This window comes from Andrena cerasifolii, chromosome 1, assembly GCF_050908995.1.
Source record: "Andrena cerasifolii isolate SP2316 chromosome 1, iyAndCera1_principal, whole genome shotgun sequence".
NCBI classification, from domain to species: domain Eukaryota; kingdom Metazoa; phylum Arthropoda; class Insecta; order Hymenoptera; family Andrenidae; genus Andrena; species Andrena cerasifolii.
This window is the reverse complement of record NC_135118.1, coordinates 25,186,749-25,207,990: the sequence shown is the minus strand read 5'-3', so window position 1 is coordinate 25,207,990 and position 21,242 is coordinate 25,186,749. Positions and strand designations below refer to the sequence as shown.

At 42.7% G+C, this 21,242-nt stretch overlaps 1 protein-coding gene across 5 annotated transcripts in view; it reads left to right on the top strand.

Moving 5' to 3' along the window:
* The window catches only part of LOC143371642 (uncharacterized), a 185,319-nt gene that overhangs the window by 113,821 nt on the left and 50,256 nt on the right, over window positions 1-21,242 (top strand). For 2 of the 5 annotated variants that reach the window (XM_076817063.1, XM_076817073.1), the window contains exon 2: window positions 11,492-11,632. The exons of 1 other annotated variant lie outside the window; for it this stretch is intronic. The gene's annotated coding sequence lies outside the window, so the exon portion shown is untranslated. Of the gene's footprint in view, window positions 1-11,274; window positions 11,322-11,491; window positions 11,633-21,242 lie in introns of those variants that run through there. 2 more of the 5 variants (XM_076817083.1, XM_076817093.1) reach the window with 2 other exon arrangements.

Here is a 21,242-nt window from a genome sequence, read left to right as displayed (position 1 = left end):
AGAGAAATTGAGAAATGGGAAATTAGGAAATAGAGAAATTGAGAAATGGGAAATTAGAAATTGAGAAATGGGAAATGGGAAATTAGAAATTGAGAAATGGGAAATTAGGAAATAGAGAAATTGAGAAATGGGAAATTAGGAAATAGAGAAATTGAGAAATGGGAAATTAGGAAATAGGGAAATGTGAAATTAGGAAAATGATAAATGAGAAATAAATAAATGTGAAATTAGGAAATAAATAAATTGGAAATTAGGAAATCAATAAATGGAAAGTTAGGAATTTATAATAGGGAAATTACGAATTGAGATATTGTGAGTGGGAAAATTAGAAATTGAAAAGTTGGTAGTTCAGAATTTCTGTGTCTATGGTCCAAATATGAATCCCGTTTCCCCCAGATTTACCGTTGCTCACACGACTGCTTAGAAACCTGTTAAACACCACATCACAATTACACGAAGCAGAATAGAGCCGCCAAAGTTGTCGCTTGTTCGAAAACCTCCGGAGAGTCAGCTTTCCCTAGAGAGGACGCTTTGGAAAAAAGCATCTACCCCTATCCTCGGGGGTGTATTCTCGCGCCGGTAGTTCCGTGAAAGCCGCCCGCGCACTTGACTCGATCGCGTTTACCGATTGCCGGAGCCGAGTCGTCGTTATCGCGTTTAGCAAGTGCCGCGCCACTTATTCGCTTTACTCATTAAGCGGATCTCCCTGGAAATGAACCCGCGTCTCATCTCGTGAGAGCTGGTAGACAAAAGTTTCGATGACGAGCCGCGCCCGAGGAGTTATCTTCCATCGAGACGACATTTCTGCTTTAGACCTTCTTTGTCACTTCCACCACTCCCACTTTTTTCCCCTCCCTCGCGTTCACCCTCTCCGCTGCATACACTCCATTATTCGAGCGAAACGAGTTAGTTCACTGTCACGTTCCAAACTATTCACGAAACACTAGCGAATACAGCCAGTCACGCATTAATAATAAAATTCAATTAAACCCCAACCTAATCACTTCACGTACACCGTGTGCGGGAATCCTTCAGCCCTACCTGTTAACCATACTCTCGCACGCCCATAGGCGTTTCCCGCCCGTGTACATACACAGGGCTAAATGAACTCCTAGAATACTTCCTCAGCAGATTCACCAGATCGCGATCGAATAAATGGCAGAAAAGTAGGCCTCGTGTCCGCCTCGATTCACGAACAACCAGTTCCTACAGCCTCTTTTGATTCCGTTCCAACCCTGCAGCCTATATAACCCGCCTGCCATCGGGCTGGGGCACAGATCCCCTGGCCAAGAACACGATATTGCTTCCTACCTTTTACCATCGAAACCCGATATTATTGTAATTATTCCGTTCATCGACTCCCTGACCGAGACAATTATTTCTCGCGGACGTCGGGGCTCGATCGAACGCTTCCTCCGCGCTTGGCAGTCACAATTTCCTACCTGTCGATACGTCTCCCCCGCGTAACAGGGGGTCGGGAGAGGAGGCCGCCCTGGATCGGGGCAAAAATACGGATCGTTAGCTGGCCCGTGTTTAGACGGGCATTCGCGACGGAATGGATCGCCGGGATTACGGGGGCGGAGGAGGCGCAGAGGAGCGGGCTAATAACCGCAACGGTGGTTGATGATCTCGACATTTCCTTTTACGATCCTCCCTCCCTATACGGCACAATAACGGCCCCAATCGCCGATATGTATCCGCCCGCGACTGTGTGCCCCTCCGTAAAATAGATTGAGATGCTCCCTCAATTTGCGTCGCTGCGTCCACGGCAATCAAACCCCATTCGCCTATATCTCCGGCGGCACGGATCGAACCACCGCCGGTTCCGATTAAACCGTTGCCCCCGTACGGATTTATAGATTTCATTAGACCCGTCGTAGCAGTTCCATTTTAAATTTTCATTAGCGCTCGATGTAAAATATCGTCGGCCGGGGCGGTTTCTGCCGTTTGCGGCCGCGCGGCGGGATGCTTCTTTTGCTAATCCCTTGCGCGCCGCGGAATTCGTTGCAGATGGTGGCGCTGCTTTACTTCGGCCACTGGTGTTAATTGCCTTTGGCGATCTCGAGCTTTATGATGGAAATTTTTAGCGAGGGTTTCGGTGACGACGCGCAGCTGCTTTGTGTTACTTGGAATTATTAGGTGTATCTTAGTAGTTGAATTACTAAGGGATGTTAATTCAGTCGCGACGCCCCCCGTCGTCAGTGGGTTTTGCCTCCGGCGAAGTTGAAATTCAGGCTTAGCGATGCAACGGAAGCGTAGAGGTGCAAGAACGCTGTGATAGAATGTGTTAATTATTGAACAACGCCCGACGGCGTGGTACTCTATGGGGTGTGCACCGATAATTATAAGCACGAGCGAGCCGCGGCTCTGTTTACAAAACCGAGATGGATGGATGGAACGCGTCTTCATCGTCGGCGGAGAGCGACTCGATGCGCCCACTGGCGCTTGATCCGCGTTTCGGTCGGAACAACTGTGCGTTGGGATTGGGGGGTGGTGGAGGATTTAGGTGGTTGGAATCGGTGACGGACATCTGACTTTCTTATATTGTTAAGAGATTGGAGGATGATCGATGGAGGGTGGTTGATTGGGAAGAAGATTGCGAGTAGTGTTCCTGATTTCGCGATATTTTTTGTTTCTCGAGAAATGAGATCATATTTCTTGAGAATTCTTCTAAAATATTGCGAAAATTATAATTTTGGAATAATGTTGATAATATTTATCAAAAGCACAAGAAAACTTTAACTAAATGATTATTCCTGTCTACTTTATACAAAACTTGTGTAAATGAAAAAATTGATGTTAAAAGTAATTGGTAAATTTATTTATTTAATACAAAATTTGTACAAAGCGAAACATTACTTTTTGGTTTTAAAATTTATTTTTAAATAGCACAATGCGTCTAATATAGCGTCAGCGAATCTATTTTTTTTGTGGCAAAATCTGTTACTTTTATATTTTGACGATTTATATATAGCTATCTCGGCTGTTAAATAAAAAAAAATGCGTCTTTTGACCATTTTGGAAGAAATTCTGGATCGTGCATAAATTTTATACGGGATACAATAGTCTTATCTCCTCTTTTCAATATTTCTTCTTTAATAGCCACAAGAAACTCATTGGGTACTAATTCAGTATACAATTTTTCTGAATTTTTAAATAAGTATTTAAGAGCACCTTCAGCAGTTAATAGTATCGAATCTTCTCTACTGTGATTTTCTATTGGAATTCATATAGGTTCAAATGTTATTAATAAGATGCATTATAAATTGTAGATGTGTTTATACGTTCGCGATTAACTAGTAATACATTCATTTGCGAAAATAAATGAGATTTATAATATTTTTCCTAGACTTAAGTTTCTCGAGAAATTATAGTATTTCTCGAGAAATAAGAAATAAGCAATTATAAAATTTCTCGAGAAAGCATTCTCGAGAAGGAACACTAATTGCGAGTGTCCGTTTAGTAATTGGAATGGGGGATTCTGTACATTTGGGTTATTGGATTTGGAGAGGTTGTTTCGGTGTTGGGGATCTACTCTGGAGGAGTGGAAACTTGGTATCTTGGAATAGGGTAGAGCGGGGGCGGTAGTAACACTTTGACTTTGGAATACGCCTACGCAAAAACTATTACAGTTACAACAACGGTTTTTTTTTTACGAGAATGTTACTTATCTGAGATTATTTGATCCACAACAGTTTCGCTGTATGTCAAGTAATATTCCGGTTATTAATTAAAAATGAAAAGCCGAGAATGTGTTACAACCGACCACGGAGTCGATAGTAACACAAATTTAACTTTACAAAATTAAAATATTTATTGATTTTAATTATAATAATAAATGAAAAAAATAAAATTTATAACCAATTATGCGCTGTCGCCATTGTGGCAGAAATAGAAAATGTTTTGGCTGCTGCATTCTTCGTGTAATCAATCCTTACATTCAGTACATTGCACCCATTTTTTATTTGGTTTGCTTGTGCTGTGCTATAGGATTCCATGCAAACAAGACAATATTATTAATCTTCTTTGTCACTATACGGTTCTGTCCGGGTACAACCGACCCCGACTGTCGATGTTACAATCGCCCCCGACCAGATTTTTGAACTTAAATTATAAATATTTATTAACGAGACACTTCAAAGTGGTAAGTAACGATCAGTATTACTTTAAAAATGGCCAGATTAAATATTAAAAAATAGAAAAAAGCACGTACTTGCAAAGGGAGTATTCATATTACAATTTTAAATCAGTAAGGAAATGTTACTTCAGGGTATCGAAAAGTTTCGCGTCAACTTTCGGCAATTTTTACAAGCCCAATTTTAAAATGCCCATATTTTTGACAATTAGACTATAAAGAGGAAGGATAGAACTACATTCCGTTTTTTTCCAGATTTTTAAAATCGCGCCCGTTGTTAAAAAACTGCATTTGTTTAAAATAATTGCACAAAAATGTTTAAAAAAAATTGTTTCTGAAACTGGAATAATTTTTTCTTAAAACTTCAATGTCTTTTCTACAAATCGCCGTAAACCTCATCTCCATCCGTCTACTACTTCCATAGTTATAATTTACTGAAAAAAAGTTAGCACTTACCTTCAAACAGCTGTAAAATCGACATTTTTCAAAATTGTCAAAAATCCTTCGAGATATGTTTATATATCCCTAAAGACTACAACACATTCAAATTTCAGCCACATCCGAAATGTTACCCCAAAAAGTGTCCAATTTCGCCTGAAATGACCCCTTAATAATTTGAGATCTCAAAATAACACCTCGAGCCCTTTAAATCAGAACATATTAAGGCCCTGGATTCAACACCCCACATTCCTCTGACTGTAAGACATCAAACTCACAGGTCCCCAAAATCTCCTTCCCTTCGAATCTCGCCACCACCCTTCGACCGACGCTCCCCAGAAACCCAAGATGACTCGATCACACCCGAATCACACCGCACTATATACCTGCGACCAGAGGCCCCCCTGCTCGAGATCCGCAAATCGATGGATCACGCCCGGCCGTAATTCTCAGGTCAGAGAAAAATGACTTAAGCGCCCGGCGATCTTTTACCCTCCCCCGGCCACGCCGGTAAGCCTGCAGCCGTCTAGCGGCCGAACGGAGGACGGAAGAAAAAAACGAAGGAGCAGAAAAGGGGCAGCGGAATCCGGCGTCGATGAGGGAACTGCGCGAGGAGAGAACGACGTTGATGAAACGCTTCGCGGCGGCGAGCATGTAACGCGACCTCGATGGATCAAGATAAACGTATTCGCTAGCTCCGATACCACCTCGCGCGCATCGTCGTCTCTCTGAACCTCGCTATATCGTCATCTCCCAATGTCTCCCCTCCGCCTCTCTATCAACCGTATCTACGCCTTCAATCCATCGTGGAGCCCTTATCTCATTGGCGAGGTGTAGTTCGCCCGACGGGCTGCACCCGAATCCAGCAACCTCCAGCCACCCTCCCGCCCTTCGTGCACCCACCCCCGCCCTCCATCGTTTCTGCGAACCATTTTAATCAGAAGCCACCGATCGATGCGGATAGGCGCGATCGAAGCTAGCTTTCCAGGTATTGCGGTTTTGTAGACGAGGATTAAATCGAAGGGGGGTCAGGCTGAACGGGGGGCGGAGGGGGCGGCGGTGGTGCCGGGTTCCTACGGTTTCCGTAGATGGGAACGCGTGTCGGTGGGTCTGGGTAATTGGATAGTTTATGGTGATCCACGGTAGTCTGGCGGATCGAGAGCAGCAATTCCGTTCGCGATTAAAATTCGACTCCCGTCAACGGATACTATTATCGAGCCTCCCCTCGTTTTTTTTTTTTTTTTCGAACCCCACTTTTCACTTCGCTGTTTTTAGTGCTTTATAATTGCAGGGTCGACGTTGGTGGGTGTTTTAATCGTACAAGGGGAGCTCGCGGTGTGGGAAATGCGGTTGTGGAACGTTGCAGATTTTAGTTTAATAATACAATATATTTTGGTGACGCAGAGACAGTACTGGTTACGATTTTATATCGGGCTAAATCGATCTGGCGAGATGGAGATTATCTAAGCATAAGTGGAACAAGAGGGAGTACTCTGCAAGAATGAAATGGATGTCTGGAAAATGGTCAGTGTGAATGGTATTATAGGGGTTAAGGGGGTGGGTAACTCTTAAGGGGACTAGGCAGTCGAAAAATCTATTTTTTATTGCGTTTTCCGAAAGTACTATCTTTTCTCAATAAAATGCCGCTTGGTTTATAGTAAAATTTGTAAAATTGTAGATTTATTTGGCAGCTAAAAACGTTAAGCGCCAACCTATAGCGTCGCCTTTGCCCAGAAACTTTAAACGCGTTTTTCTCGAATATTTATTTCTCTTCATTTTTTCCTGACTGCGAGCGAATTGAGGTTCAAATCGACTTGAAAAAAATTACAGGACGTGTAGAACATGTGTCATTTCGGCGCAAACCTCTGATATGGTCCGTAAAAATTCGAGCTTTTCATTAAAAAAAATCCGGTGACTTCTTAATTTTTTTTATGAAAATCTCGAATTTTTATACTTTATACATAATTACAAATAGATTGACGCGCGTCGCGTGTGGTATGAAAATTATGGGAAACAAAAACAATATAGGTAGTGCTTGCACCGAGTCATAATTTTTTTTGGAAGATAGGACCCAGCGGGTCCTTCTGAGTAGGGGCCCAGGCGGCAATTGCTCACCGGCCGCCTGTTAAATCCGCCACTGATGATTAGTTAGGCTTTTGGACATATTAGCTTAAAGCTGGTCATTCGACAGAGGATGATGTTTAGGTTGAAACGTTTTACCGTTTATAGTAACCTGAGGGATGATGTAATGGAGCTTGATGGTGGTGTATAGTGGAGGAACGGTAGTCAGTGGTATCTGCATTTAATTAGCAATTTGGTTGCTATCATGAATCTATATCATCGTGTTGTGGGTGTATTTATCAATGGTTATTATACTTCATTCCCTCCGTGATCTGATGTTTGACGTTCCGGAGGGTTTTAATTAGGCAAATGCGCGTGGATTCGATTTCGATGGGATCTGATGGCGGATAGCGCGATAGGGGTTTTCTCTTGTCCCTTGTTTGGGAAGCGCGTTGGTGATTTGAGCTGGAGGGCGTTCAATTAATGCAGGAAGCTATTCATGCTCAACTGAACTAATTTAGGTAAGGTATTCTTGCTACAAGCCAAATAGCAGGGGACAAACAGCGCTGGATGTGATTTATATTGTCCATTTATTTAATCCATTTTGCTAATTTAGGGTACCAAATCTTCCATTGTAATCGCTTCTTCTCAACTCTTTCGTATGTTACATAAAGGCGGATTTACACACATCATGTCCGTGACGGTTCAATGCCGTCAGTGTAAGTAGTTACTTTCGGAAAACGTGGTTTCGAGAAAAACGCATTTAAAGTTTTCAGAATGTTTTGATATTTGAAAAAAAAATTGTATATATTATTCAAAGATGTGTCTATCTTCATTGATAAATTTTTATCCATAAAAGTGTTTATGTCACTTCGAAATAAATTTCCAAAGATGTGATATTTCTTGACCTGACCAAAGTGGCCGAAAAGAGGCGAATGTTTGTGAATTTTTTTTGAAAAAGCGGAAGCGTATATTCTTACGGAACATTTTGCATTTAAAACAGCAACATTTAAAGAACATTTGGTAATTTTTCGTGGAAAAATATTTATGTTTATAATAAAATAACAACCCACATCCGAGAAGCCTTTTTAAAAATTTGGTTTTGCGGTGAGCGCTGCCATTCGGAATCAAATTATCTAAAATAAAAAAAACATTTTTTAAGATTTTTTTTCAGGAATAATTTACAGTTTTCATAGAAAAATTTTATTACCTACCATTAGTACACTGTCTTAAGACTCTATGCAAAAAAAAAAATAAATAGAAAAACATCCATAAATTTTAATATATTAATTAATCTTCTAGACCCCCCCACGCGAGCTGATCGAAGGTGTAACTATGGACCAGCAGGTCGGAAATCAAATTTAATTTTTTTTTATAAACTATATAAGTGTAGTTCCCATTGTACATACGGATTCTTTGATCGAGAGCAAATTTTTTTAAATACACTCGAAAAACTGTCCATCTTATTCGCGGATTTTCGAAACATTTCTTCTAAAGCGCACCATTTTTCCAAAAATAATTTGTTTAAGAAATCGGCACGTACAACGGAAACTACACTCATATAGTTTATAAAAACAAAATCAAATTTGATTTCGGACCTGCTGTTCCATAGTTACACCTTCGACCAGCTCGCGTGTGGGGGTCTAGAAGATTAATTAATATATTAAAACTTATGGATGTTTTCCAATTTATTTTTTTGTATAGTCTCTTAAGACACCGTACTAAAAGTAGGTAATAAAATTTTCCACGAAAACTGTAAATTATTCCTGAAAAAAAATTCTTAAAAACGGCTTACTTTTCCGGCCGTCACACTGGTGTTTCCCCTTAAAGGACCAAGGACCTACCAGAAAAGGCCTTCTAGCCCCTCGGGATATCCCTTGGAGAGGCCGTTGTGCAACGGGCCTCAAAACCTGCCGAGCCCCGACGTAACAATACCATCCACCTACACGTGGAGCATCAGGGAAGTAGAGCAACATTCGATTTCGTGCGGGCAGAAATACAGCAGGAGCAGAGGAATGCGAGCGCCCCAGCTGGACGAGATTTCTTTGATCGTTCCCCGGTGAATGCATAATGTAGCTGTTGCGTGTCCGTTCGCCAATCGTTAAGAACGCTTCGAGCCTTCTCTCTGGATGCATCTTCCGCGAAGTCCGGATAAAAGTTTAATAGAGAGGCCGATTATCCGCCATTCCTGAAGGCGGGTGGGTGGGACGGGCTTCCGGTTCTCTGGGGAAGCGTCGTAGCCCTCTACGGCAATAATGACCCCCCCGTGTAATGTAATTGGACGCGGACCGCCGGATATAATTCATCCCTGTACGCTAGACGTTAACAATGCCTGCGACTAATTTTATTAATCGTCAAGTTTCCACGTCAGCGTTACGCAGAGGAACGCCGGTTCCCTTGTTTCGGGCAGTTCAACCCCCTGCGTCCATCCTGACGCTCCAAGCTGGCAATTCATTAAATATGAATCGCCTTAATATCCTGAAATTAAGCTGGCGCTATGGAAACTGTACGTGGGAAGTACATTATATAAACTGTCCGACAATATTAAGATCCCTCCGCCCTTAATTTCCCAAAATCCACTTCAAGCGTATATCACTCGCAAACGTCCCACCCGTTATGCCATTCCGAGCATCTGATTCGAATTTATTAGAGGCAACCACCGGTAGTAATAATCTCGAAGAAATTTCATCTCGAAAATACTCTTTCATTAATATCTCATCACGCCTACAATATTTCCTAAATTTAGTGGTATTTTTCTTATGTAAACCGCACATAAGCTTTCGAATAAGACCAAATTCGATAAAATCGGTCCGCGCATAACGGAGATATCGTAATATCGTCTCATGGATCTGTCGGAAATTTTAAGATTTTTCTTCGTCTTCTCCAAGATTATCTATTTTACAATTATTATTATCTTCTATTTTTTGCGATTTATTTGATTTCATGTACTTGGCGTAATTTTTTTACTTTTCTCAAGTTTTTTATGGAGTTGCCCCTAGGAGGCACCATTTTCACCACACTTCCATCAGATTCAGATTTAAGGGGAGGTTCTGGTCTAAATGTCGATTTTTCTTTTATTTCATTTTTCGAATGTTCAACCTTTTAGGAAAACGGGTTTGAAAGGATTTGTTGAAATTCGTAAAATTCCCGAAGTTATAGGCATTTGAGTCGCGGCAAATACATGGGTCACAACCGGTTACTCGGCGCTCACGTAAAACTTCAAATGCGTTTTTCTCGAAACAGTGTTCTCAAAACGGTGGGACCTGTATCTTCAAAAGTTATTATCCGATTCGACTGAAACTTGTTTTATTTTGAAGATTATTCTTTTGGCTAGGGGGGGGGGGGACTAAAAAAAATTACAAAAAGTTGAAAATTTATAATTTTTAAAGGCGTTGAAAGGACGAAAAATACAGGGAAAAGTGATTTCAAACGTGAAGTGTCGTTATTTTCTAAAAAAAATGTAAGTTTTGTAATTTTTTTTAGTTCCCCCCCCCTAGAAAAAAGAATAATCTTCAAAATAAAAAAGGTTTCAGTCGAATCGGATAATAACTTTTAGAGATACAGGTCCCACCGATTTGGATCAATTTTTTGACGCCTTAACTTAAACGACTCCCCAGGGCTGTTTGCACTGATTAATTATAAAACAAAAAATATATTTCTATAACATAAGACATCCTTAATACAATGCAACAAGTCCCATTAAATTATATAAAGTAGTTTTCCTTTAATTAATTACTAAATATCACCTATTTTTTGGGGCTCTAGACCAGAACCTCCCCTTAAACTACAGCAAAGAATATTTGAAGCGACTCGATTCTTTCCGATCACCCTGTATATAGATCGCGACTACGCGGCGGGGGTCATGATCGAGGTCTGTCGCGTTCGGAGACCGAGGTTCGTTCGCGACGGGTATCGTGGAATCAAATTTTATCGCCCCTACGTCGGCCATATTTGCCGGCGGCTCTAACGGAAGTGGAGCGACACCTACAGTTATCCCAGATTCGAGGATGCACGGGGAATAGGTTGTTCCGTATCGATATATGCCTCCCGCCGGTGCTCCCTCTACGCCGGGCGCGCGGATGTTTGCCGAGCGCTCCTCGGGACCTCGGTTCCCGGTAAACAGACAAGTGTCTCGCTTTTGCACACGCCCCGGCACTTTATTCCGCGCTTTATGCCCCGTTTGATACGCGCCGGCCGAGTAGCGAGGATTCGCGCGTCATTGTACCGCCGACTTTAATATCTAGCGCGGAGAGCGGGCCGGGTCGCCGAGACGTGTCGTCCCGTTAAAATAACAATTCCCGGGAGTAACAATGCCAGGCGCGCAGTGAGAAGCGCGTCGTGGAAAAACAGCGAATTCACTGCACGCTCTCTCCGACGTGTTACGTCCTGCTCTGCGATCGGTATAGTTCGTGATTTTTATTCCAATGTAACAGTAATAATATCAGCGGGGAGTAACAATGGTAGCAGTGGCAGAGGTAGTGGCAACGCTGCATTAATGGTGACCAGAATTGCAATAACACCGATACTAATAATAATAATGGTAATAACGTTGGTTATTAGCATTAACATAATGGTAATAATCGGTGGTTTCGCACAGGTGGGTTAAGCCAGTTTCAAAGGGAAAACGAAAGGCGGCTCTCTCGTCTTCGGTGTGGCGTCGCGCGGAAATTGATATTAGGCGGGAAAGGTAAACAGACGTACAGTGTCGCGAAATGTAATATCGCAGTGATTAGTCGCCGTGTAGAACAATTATTGCGGAATTAAACTGGCCTCAAGGGAGAAGGCCGGCTTAGCGAATTACGCTACGCCCGAAACGATTATTGCCGCATTAATTTCGTTTTATGCGCCTTGTTGCAGGTCCGAGGCGCGGAATAATTCGGAGCAACGACTTCCCTCGCTTCCTTCCACGAAAACAGCCTTCTATTATTAGGCTGCCGTGGAATACCAGACGACCGCAATAAGCAGCGAAACTGTCGACCTTTCGAGAAAAAGAAGTAAGTAAGTATATACATGTGTACATATATATATATATTTTTATAAACACACATAAATGCAGGTTTCTTTCTCTCTTCGCATAGTTCCTTTCCATCTTTTGTTTCCTTCTTGTCGAGGTTTTTTCTGCTTGCACTTCGTGTGTACCTTTCACGCCGTCCAGCGCGTCCCCTTGCCCCATCCCATCTCGCTAGCCGAAGCCCCAGTGGGACGCGCAGTGTGTGCGCGCGCACGCCCCGTTATTCGACAGTGAAATATTCTTGACGAATTCCTCTATTTCTGCGCTAGCTCGGAATAATGAGCGCCGGAGAAAAAATATCCCAGCTTCATCCTGTTCTCTCTGCTCTCGGTTCCTGGGAATTATTAACACGGGCCACCGGCCCGCTGGCCCGTAAATTGTTTAGACAGATATTAATACCGTTAAACGCCGGCGCGTTCTAATTTTCTGGAAAGAATGCTTCCTCTGGTCCCGGCACCGGGTAGTCGGCAGCCCGCTTGCTAGCTTAACCTGTCACTTGGCAGGGACGAGTTAACTCGTCCTTTCAAAATATCTCTACCATTGCTGAAGACATACTAACTTGTCACGAAAATTTAATAGGTTTATTTGCGTACAGCGAGCTAATTAGTATTCATGTATTTTGCGTGTGCAGCCTCTGTCTTGAAAAAAGCACTTATTTTTAAAAACTAATTTTTATTAAGAATTTACTAAAAAAGTGCAATTAATAATTGCATGTATAGAATGAAAATAGTCCAACGTAAAATAGGAATGAAAATCATTGCAGGATATTATGGGATTGATAACTATTTTATGTATTGAAAATTGATTCTTATATGAAAAGTTTATTTCTAAAACACTACTTTAAAAATTGTATAAATTACGTATTAAAAACCGAAACACAATTATTTTGAGGACGAAAAGATATCTCACGCACCAGCAGGAATTGAATCCATGGCTTGAAATTATTTTCAGATCTTTGGATAACACAATATAAGTGTTTGAAGCAACTTGAAAATCTGGATTAATTCTTTGCGATCGGTTTAACCTCACACGAACATAAACATTTGCGAGTCTACACGAGCTTTGTATTAAAACATTTAACAGTAAAATTGGTGGCACTTGATACTCGTATCAGTTCTTCAAATGCCATTTGCATTTATTTTGTCGAATTGAAAAATTTATTTCTGTGGTTTTTGTCATAAAATCTTCGCACAATTTTTCCGTCATCCCCATCCAATAAAGTATCGAACACAGCCAGAACGAGCTCGCGCAGCAAGGGGCTAAGTTTCCCCAAATTCGTTAATAAGTAATTTGCTTTCATAGCCATCGCACCCGCTCTAACATGTTCGCCCCAATTTCGCCCCGTTTTCATTTTCTCGTTCTCCCGATCTGCTTTCGCCTATCATTCGCGTGTTCCGCATCCCTCGTTTTCAATCTGCTCGCCGCACCCCTATTCTCCAACCCCTCCCCCTTAACCCAGCCCGCAAGCGTTGAAATTCGCGAGAGCATGCAAACTGCGTTACGACGATAATGGGCGTAGTAAATAAGCAAGTGCAGGATAAATTATAACCATCGCAGTCACCCCCCCCCTCTCCTCCCACCTTTGTTCATCGTGCATGCTAGGTAGAAGGAGGCAGCTGCTGAAACCACTTAACCAATCGCGCGGATAAAGGGTTATACGCTCTGTCGCACAAAGGAGAATACTCGAAAAAAGAATGTAATTAAATGCTTTATTCATAACTCTCACTCGCCCTGCAACACTTGCTCGCGGCCTCCGTCTCCCCTCCCCGGTTCCCGTGCTAACGGCCAATGGTGGGGGACGACGGGTCCACTGCCACGGACCCGCGGTCTCACGCACGTTACGCGCCCGTACGGAATGCGAAGCAGTCACGTCCGGAATGGCAGGGGAAACGGCGACAAACGAGCGGTGTCAGCGTTTAGTCGCGCCCGATCGCGCTAGCGAACCGCAGGTGCCAGTGGAGTCTAGTATCGATGAGAATAGCGAGCGGACTGTTACGGCAAAGGGACCAGCGGTGGGAAAGGGGTGGGGGGAGGGCGGTGAGCAGCCAATAACGACATTGCGAGGCAGAGAAGTCGGGGAAAGTCGAAGAGTGGCGGTGTGTGATCCCCCCGGGGGTGAGAATATCAGGGTTAACTATTCCCGGGCTCGTTTCCGCGCCACTCCTCTTTCGGCTCTCCGTCGAAATTACGTTTCCGAGTCACTTCGTCCCGACCAGATTTGCCTATGCATCGAGAGAAAGGGAACTTTATCCTCTAGGCCGGGCGCAGAAATTTTGCAATACGCTTTTTGAATGGCTCCCGGCCGTTGCCCGTGCTCCGTCGAGCTCGTCGAGCTTTTCATCGGGAATCCATCTCCCCCCCGCGCACAGGCGAGCGCCGCGGCTCACCGTCGCGGGCGGGACAGAGAGGGCCGACAGCAGTGGGTCAAAGCGGGACGGCCCGGCGGACGGGACGAGGAACGCGATAACTATTCCCCCTCCCCGAAAGTGTTCTCGTTGCCTTGTTGCCGTGGAAAAGCTGTTCCCGGGCGTGAATTGAACGGCGCCGAGGAGCAGATAATTCGCGCGTAATGAATTTGTTGCGTGGCGCGCCGCTCCACCGATTTTATTATAGTACCTGCAGCCCCTGCGTTAGGGGTGGTCTGATCGGTAGGAAGAAGTATGATATTGTAGCGAATTGTGGGTCCATCGATTCCTACAGGTGTACAGAAAAGTACGGAAAATAATATAGTGTTAGGATAAAATCATAATTTTTTTTGGATTCGGTCCTGGGGTAGGGTTGCCAACTTCTTTTCGGGATAATATAGTACTTTACAGCCAAATGTGATAAATATAGTACATCATGAAGAAGTATAGTACTTTTCAAAGGAAAGTGGTACAAAATAAAACTACATTAAAACATCTTATTTTTTAAATGTACATTTTTTGTGCATTTTGCATTATTAATTGACTGTCTTTAACAAATATGTTAAAGGTTTGAGTGCACTGAAAGTCCAGATTAACATTTTTTATGAGAGATAGACTGGCTCTGTTGCTCTCTTCCCGCCACTTCATATTCATTATAAAGAACATCCTCTCTGGTAATGCTTAATTTCGCAAATTTAAGTTTAAAAATTGTAGAATTGTGTCGATATATCGGAAATATAGTATTTTTGCGTACTATATATTTTTCTAACAGTATATAGTAGGTACACAGGACAAAAATATAGTACAATACTGTATACAATAGTACGGTTGGCAACCCTACCCTGCGGGTCCTCCGGGGCAGGGGCGGGCCCACGCGACAACTGCTCATCGCTCGCCCTTTAAATCCGCCACTGCAAACTAGTATAAAGATTTGCATGCTATTTTCCTTTATTGCGTTTGGTATCAAGAAGAGAGCAAACATGTTTTCATAAACGGAGACAGTGCTCGCTGCTGGCGATGGTCGGCTTGAACGGTTAAAAACGTTTGGTATTTATCTACCACTCCGGTGGATACGTCCATCGTATTGCTTTCCGTGATCGAGCCCGTGTGAACCCCGTCGGCGATTCGCTCGCGGTAGACCGGCGTCGCCACACATATTTCACTTTAATCTCGGTATTATTAGACTTGGCGTCACCCTAGAATCCATTTCACGACCATAATACCGAATTGAGCGTCTGCGAATTTCTAGGAAGCCGGCCGTCGTCCCGTTCCTCCCCCTGCTCCGCGGGGGGGAAATTGAAACATATCGCGCGGCGTATCCGGAAGAAAACATGCCAGTCCTTTTAACAGATAACAGGCAATGCTTCCGAAGCCCCGTTGAAAGAAAAATGGGTAACCCGTCAAACGCAGCTCACCTGTTTGGCCCACTACTGGTCACTTTTTTTTACATACTCCTGCAAGGTAGCCGATTCACTCCCACTGGTAATAATTACTACTCCCGTTTAGGGCTGCGACTATTTGTCGAATTTTTCGGTATTCGAATATTCGAATACTTTAGATGCTCAATTATTTGGCGAATATAATTCGAGTATCAAAGTATTCGAATATTATTCGAATATTTATTTTAAGTATTCGAATATTTATTTTAAGTATTCGAATATTATTCGAATATTTATTTTAAGTATTCGAATATTATTCGAATATTTATTTTAAGTATTCGAATAATATGGTGTGAATTGTAAATCAAGTTCTTTAGGTTCATTTGTCAGGGGTGAAATCTTATAAGCTAATTTTTACCCACTTTACACCATGCTTTCGAATACCTCAGTATCCTCAAATATTCGAAGGTTATTCGTAGCATTCGAATACTTGTAAAATATTCGAATACTTGTAAAATATTCGAATACTTATAAAACATTCAAATACTTGTAAAACATTCGAATACTTGTAAAACATTCGAATACTTGTAAAATATTCGAATATTAAATTATTCGAATATTAAATTATTCGAATAGTCCCAGCCCTACTCCCGTTGCGCGCCGCGTTGCAGACTCGAGCGACAAAACGCGCTAGGCAGGAAGAAAGAAGACGGCGCGTAGAGGAGGAAGGAACCAAGAGGGGTCTTGTCGCGAGTGAAAGAGAGTGGGGACTAGGTAGGACATGCAGCGTCGACTTGGTGGTGTAGTCGCACGCGCCCGAGTATCGAACGAAACGTCGCTGCACGGAGACAGAGAGAGAGAGAGAGAGCGAGAGCGAGAGCGAGAGAGAGAGAGAGTGGAAAAGGAAGAAGGATGGGCAAGGAAAAGGGGTTGAGGAGGATACGCGTAGCCGGGGGACCGGAGGGAGCGGGACGGAAATACTGGGCGAGTCTGCTGCCGGCGAAACTGGCGTGATTCCAATGAACAGAGATGGGAAAAAAAGGGAGAAATAGAGGGTACATGTCGCGACACAAAACGGGTCCAGTCATTCTCGAAATAGGCGGCTGGAATGCCAGTTCTCGGTAGTGAGAGATATCTGTCCTCTTCCCCTCTGTCTTTTTCTTCGCTGCCCATACACGTCCCCTCTCCTTCGATTCCGTTCTTTATAACACGGGAACGGAGGAAGGAAAAAGGCCACCCATGTCTAGGCCCCGGGACCGTGAAAGCCGCCGAGCGGAGCGCCAGCCTCGGTCCAAAGGAGGCCGGGGAGCGACAGGCACGACGAGAGAGCTGGGGGCCACCGAGAAAGATACCACCGATGGCATTTAATAGCTTACCTCGGAACGTTTTAGATAATGACCGGCCCGGCGGACCTCTCCGAGTGCCTCCTTTCGTTTGATTCCGCCCGGCGAACCGCCGCGCCTCCTGGTTCGGCGACAGGGTATAGGGGCGGGGGGCAGGGAGAAAAACAGGCGGCTAGATAGATGGGAGAGGAAGAGCAGCGGGTCGCTGGAGGACGGCCGGCCGAGCGGAATGATTGATACAGTTCTTTTTTACGGGCGGTTCGGTAGGGGGGAAAAAATAAAGCAGCGAAAGTGGAAAAGTATAATTAATTACGCGCAGGCTTATCGCGTGACGGCCGATGAATTCTCCTTCCCGTTTCGGAAATTTATGGAGAAACTTCTTCGCGCTGAAACACACCCAGCGGTGTTTGGATAACGTTTCTTAGCTGGACACGTGATAAAGTTGGATGTGATGGGCGATTAACGTGGGGTTTCTTTTGCTCGGGGAATCAGAGATGGCGCGCGAAGTGACGAGCGACTATATCGGTGCTCGGCGGTATCGAGTTGCTTCCGCGCGTTTGCGGAGGGGGCCGGAGGAGCTGAAAAACTCGTCGAAGCGAGAAGCGCGGTGTTTAAAGGAAACAAACAAAAAAAAAAAAAAAACAAACGAACGCAGCTCGGTGGAAGTGTTTTCGCGTCCGTTTAAATTGAAATGCGGCGGAACGCTGTGCCTGAGTAGCGAAAGCCCTGAGAAAACGTCCTCGGATCGCTATGGAGGCCCGGGGAACTTCCTGTTCCCGCTGGCTTTCTTCCGCCCGTCTTCTAGTCGAAGATTTATCGTTCTTGTTTCTGGGATGTCCCCGCGATAGCCGCCTGACTTTTCCCATTTTCACCGTTGCCGAGCTCAAATTTTTACGGGCGCCTACGGAAGCCAATCGAAATCGCTAGTGGAAGCGACACGTGGTAATTCTGACAAATTGGGCTTGACAGGATCCACTGCGGGCGACGTGCCGATGAATTATTAAGTTCGCATCTGAAACCCCAGCCGCCTGAAAATAGTATTCCCTAGTTCGACCGGGCGAGTCTCCATTGGCGTACGTCGCGGGGCGTTCGACCGGTTTCTCCGCCGCCAGGGTTCGTCCTAATGCGCTTTGTCGACGCGACTGAAAGGTTTGCTTACCGTACGGGGAACACGAAACAAAGATGCTTCTCTGCGAGCATTAACGCTCCACTTACAGCCATTGCGCACGGCGCTGGGGGGAAGCACTGTGGCACAGAAATTCGGTAATAAACGAGCTGTGATATGAGAATGAAACCCAACCGCGTCATTCGTTTGTTTATTTATTTATTAATCATAAACGGGTTAGAACACATTATGTAGCAAGGATATATAAAATTTTGCGTGTTGAATAAAAATAAATCTAAATACATGCATACTGTATCAAATTATACTTAACAATGGGGAGAAAAATGAAAAAATAGAGGTGAAGAATGAGTAATGAGAAATGAAAAATATGTACAATGAAAATGGAAATGAAGATAAGAATGGAGATGGGAATAAGAATGAAAATGAAGATAAGAATGAAAATGAAAATGAAGATGAAATAGAAAAAGAAGATGAAATAGAAAAAGAAAATGAAAATGAGAACGAAAATGAAAATAGAAATACATAGAAAATAGAATAAAAGTGAAAAGTGAGGGGTGGAATTAAAAGTGTATACTATACTATTAAATTTAGTTTTGTCGCGTTAACGGATTACCAGCTATTTTCAACGTTCGCTTTTAGCATTCTGTGCAATTTACTCTTTAATACGTCCACAGATTCATGAAAGAAATCAATTGCATCAGCATATAAGTTTGCTTGTTGTAGTAGCCGGTTAATCGGGTCAGAAGATCCATATTTCGTTTTGTACACGATATAATAGAATAAGGGTTTTTCCCTAAGCGATCTGGGTGGAGCATATAGTTTTATGAGTATTTTACCGTATTTTCAAAAATCCATAAAAATGATTTTTCACCCCTAACTTTGAACGTAGTTTTCACCCCCCAAACATAAAAACGGGGAAAAATAAAAAAACACGTATTTCTTATTTTTCGGTCCTCTATAACATATCCAAAAATCAAAATGATCGGAGGCAGACACCTAAAATAAAATAGTCTCCTTGTTAGAGAAATCCAGCCCAGGTGAAATACAAACGCCAAGGTCCATAACTTCGTTTGCAACCGGGAGTGGCGTGTCGTTGAGCATATACGAATAAATCATAGGATGATTATTGCCGAGTGACCTCATAACATAGCATTTTGAGATATTTAGCGTCATCCTGTTGACTTCACACCACTCGTTCAGGTCATCAAGCTCGTGCTGCATTTCCTGACCCATCATTAAAGTCTAATATTGTTTTAAGAATCTTAAGATCATCCGCAAACTCTTAGGATCATCCCGTTTGTTGTTAAGTGTCGCGCTCGAGTAATGAAAGTATTGGCTAGTCGAAACTGCTCTCGACACCGTGTAACTCTCCTTCGGCGAGCGAAAGGCGCAGTGCTACGCGATTTGCGCTTTATGAGAGGGCGGCAAAAAGCGTAGGCGCGCTACGTGGTCCGCGGTGAGCCGCGAGGCGACGAAGAAACGGTTTATGGCACAACAATAGAGCGCGATTCGACGTGGATGCAAAGAACAGGGTAATACGTGATTGGAGGTTTAGTTAGGGAATGGATACACCCGCGGTTCAAGGAAGTTCGCGGGGTTTCGTAAACACGTAGCGCTACGTGATGCGTGCATCGCGGAAAAAGCAGTAGGTACGTGATTTGAAACATCGCCATGGAAATGTAATAGTGGCACTTAGACACTGGATGAAGGAATCACGTGGCGAACCGCGTTGCCAGTGGTTTTCATAAATATTGAGGGATTGAGAATTTTTCTAGATTTGAATAAAAAAAAAATAGCGTCCGCATGTAGACACTTGGCGTTTGGGTTAGATCTATGATGCGATTGGCACATAGATGCGCTCCGGTAGTTTGGGTATTTGTAGAGAACCCTTAAGGGGGTAGTCGACTATTTCAGCTTAAAAAATCGATTTTTTTATTTTACTGCTTCTGAAAGTCTTATCCTTTACGAACATTTTAAACAAATGTTGATAAAAAAATTCAAATAATTGTCGAAGTTATAGCAGCGAACGTAACACGATAAAGGTAACACCCCGAACTTGAAGCCGGTTTTCTCGAAACACCATTCTCAGAAACGGTGTACATCATAAGTTTTGAAGGAATGAATATTTTCACTTAAAATTTTAAATGGAGCTGTAGAATTCCATTCTCTATCCTGTAGAAATTCCGCATCAATATTGGATGTTTGTAAAACATTTTATAACTGATTAAAGACGATTATTTCCCGTAAAAATGTGGAAAGAAAATTGATTAGTGTGTAACTTTCACAATTTTCGTTCAAAGTCAGCGGCAAGTTTCCACACTGTAGATATTTGTGTTTAGAATAATCACCTCGAAGCATTTTGCTTTCAGATGATTGGTTCACCTGAATCGATGTACACCACCTGCAGCGGCGCGTCGTACAGGACTATCTTTAACAATTAATAACTTCGACAATTTTATACATTCCGACGATTTTTTTTGTTGCAAATACTCGCAAACGTGCCCACAATAGATTGTCAAAAGCACGACAATAACGATTTTTTGGTATCAAAGTAATTTAGCGTCAAAGAAACTAACGATTTTACGTATCCAATAGTCCACTACACCCTTAACTGCTATACTGTTTTTTTTTTAAACGAAACTGGTATATTGGGGTCGAAAAAAGGACACAGAAATTTGTAAAGTCGACACTAGACTAACCTCTATGAATATTTTGTTCTTAGGTAACGTATAAAATAATAGAAACGTAGAAAGTTAAACTATTATTATAAAATTAATTAGAAATTCAGTTTACAAACTTAGACGAGTAAAAATTTTGCAGCGAACTTTGCATGCTTGGGGTCATACCGCCCCCAGGATACTAGTTAAGGGTTAAGGATAGTCGGCGTTAACCCTTTGACAGTTTAATAATATTTTGAATTCCGATTCGAAGAATTATATTTTTTTATGTTCCAAAATATTTCCGTTTGTGGTAAAAAGTGTAAAAAAAGCATGTTTTACAAGTGGTACCTTTTTTCCTATTCTTCTGCCCGTGCCTCGCACGAGTTAAACTGTTAAGTACTTGACGCTAGGGATGGGCGATACAATATGGATGCATCCCTGTATCGATATTTATGATGATAATATTTTTATGTATCCATACATAACCTACCAATTCCATTTACGAAATTTCAATTGATTAAAACAGACGAATATTTTGAGATTTAAATTATAAATTGTTTGTAAATAAAAAGTTCAAATTAAAGTACCTACATGTAAATTTTTCGTTCTCTCAAATTTGTCAAAAAATGGACTTACAGCACTTTCAAAGCAAGCGCTCCATGTTTTAAATGCAAACTACTCGTA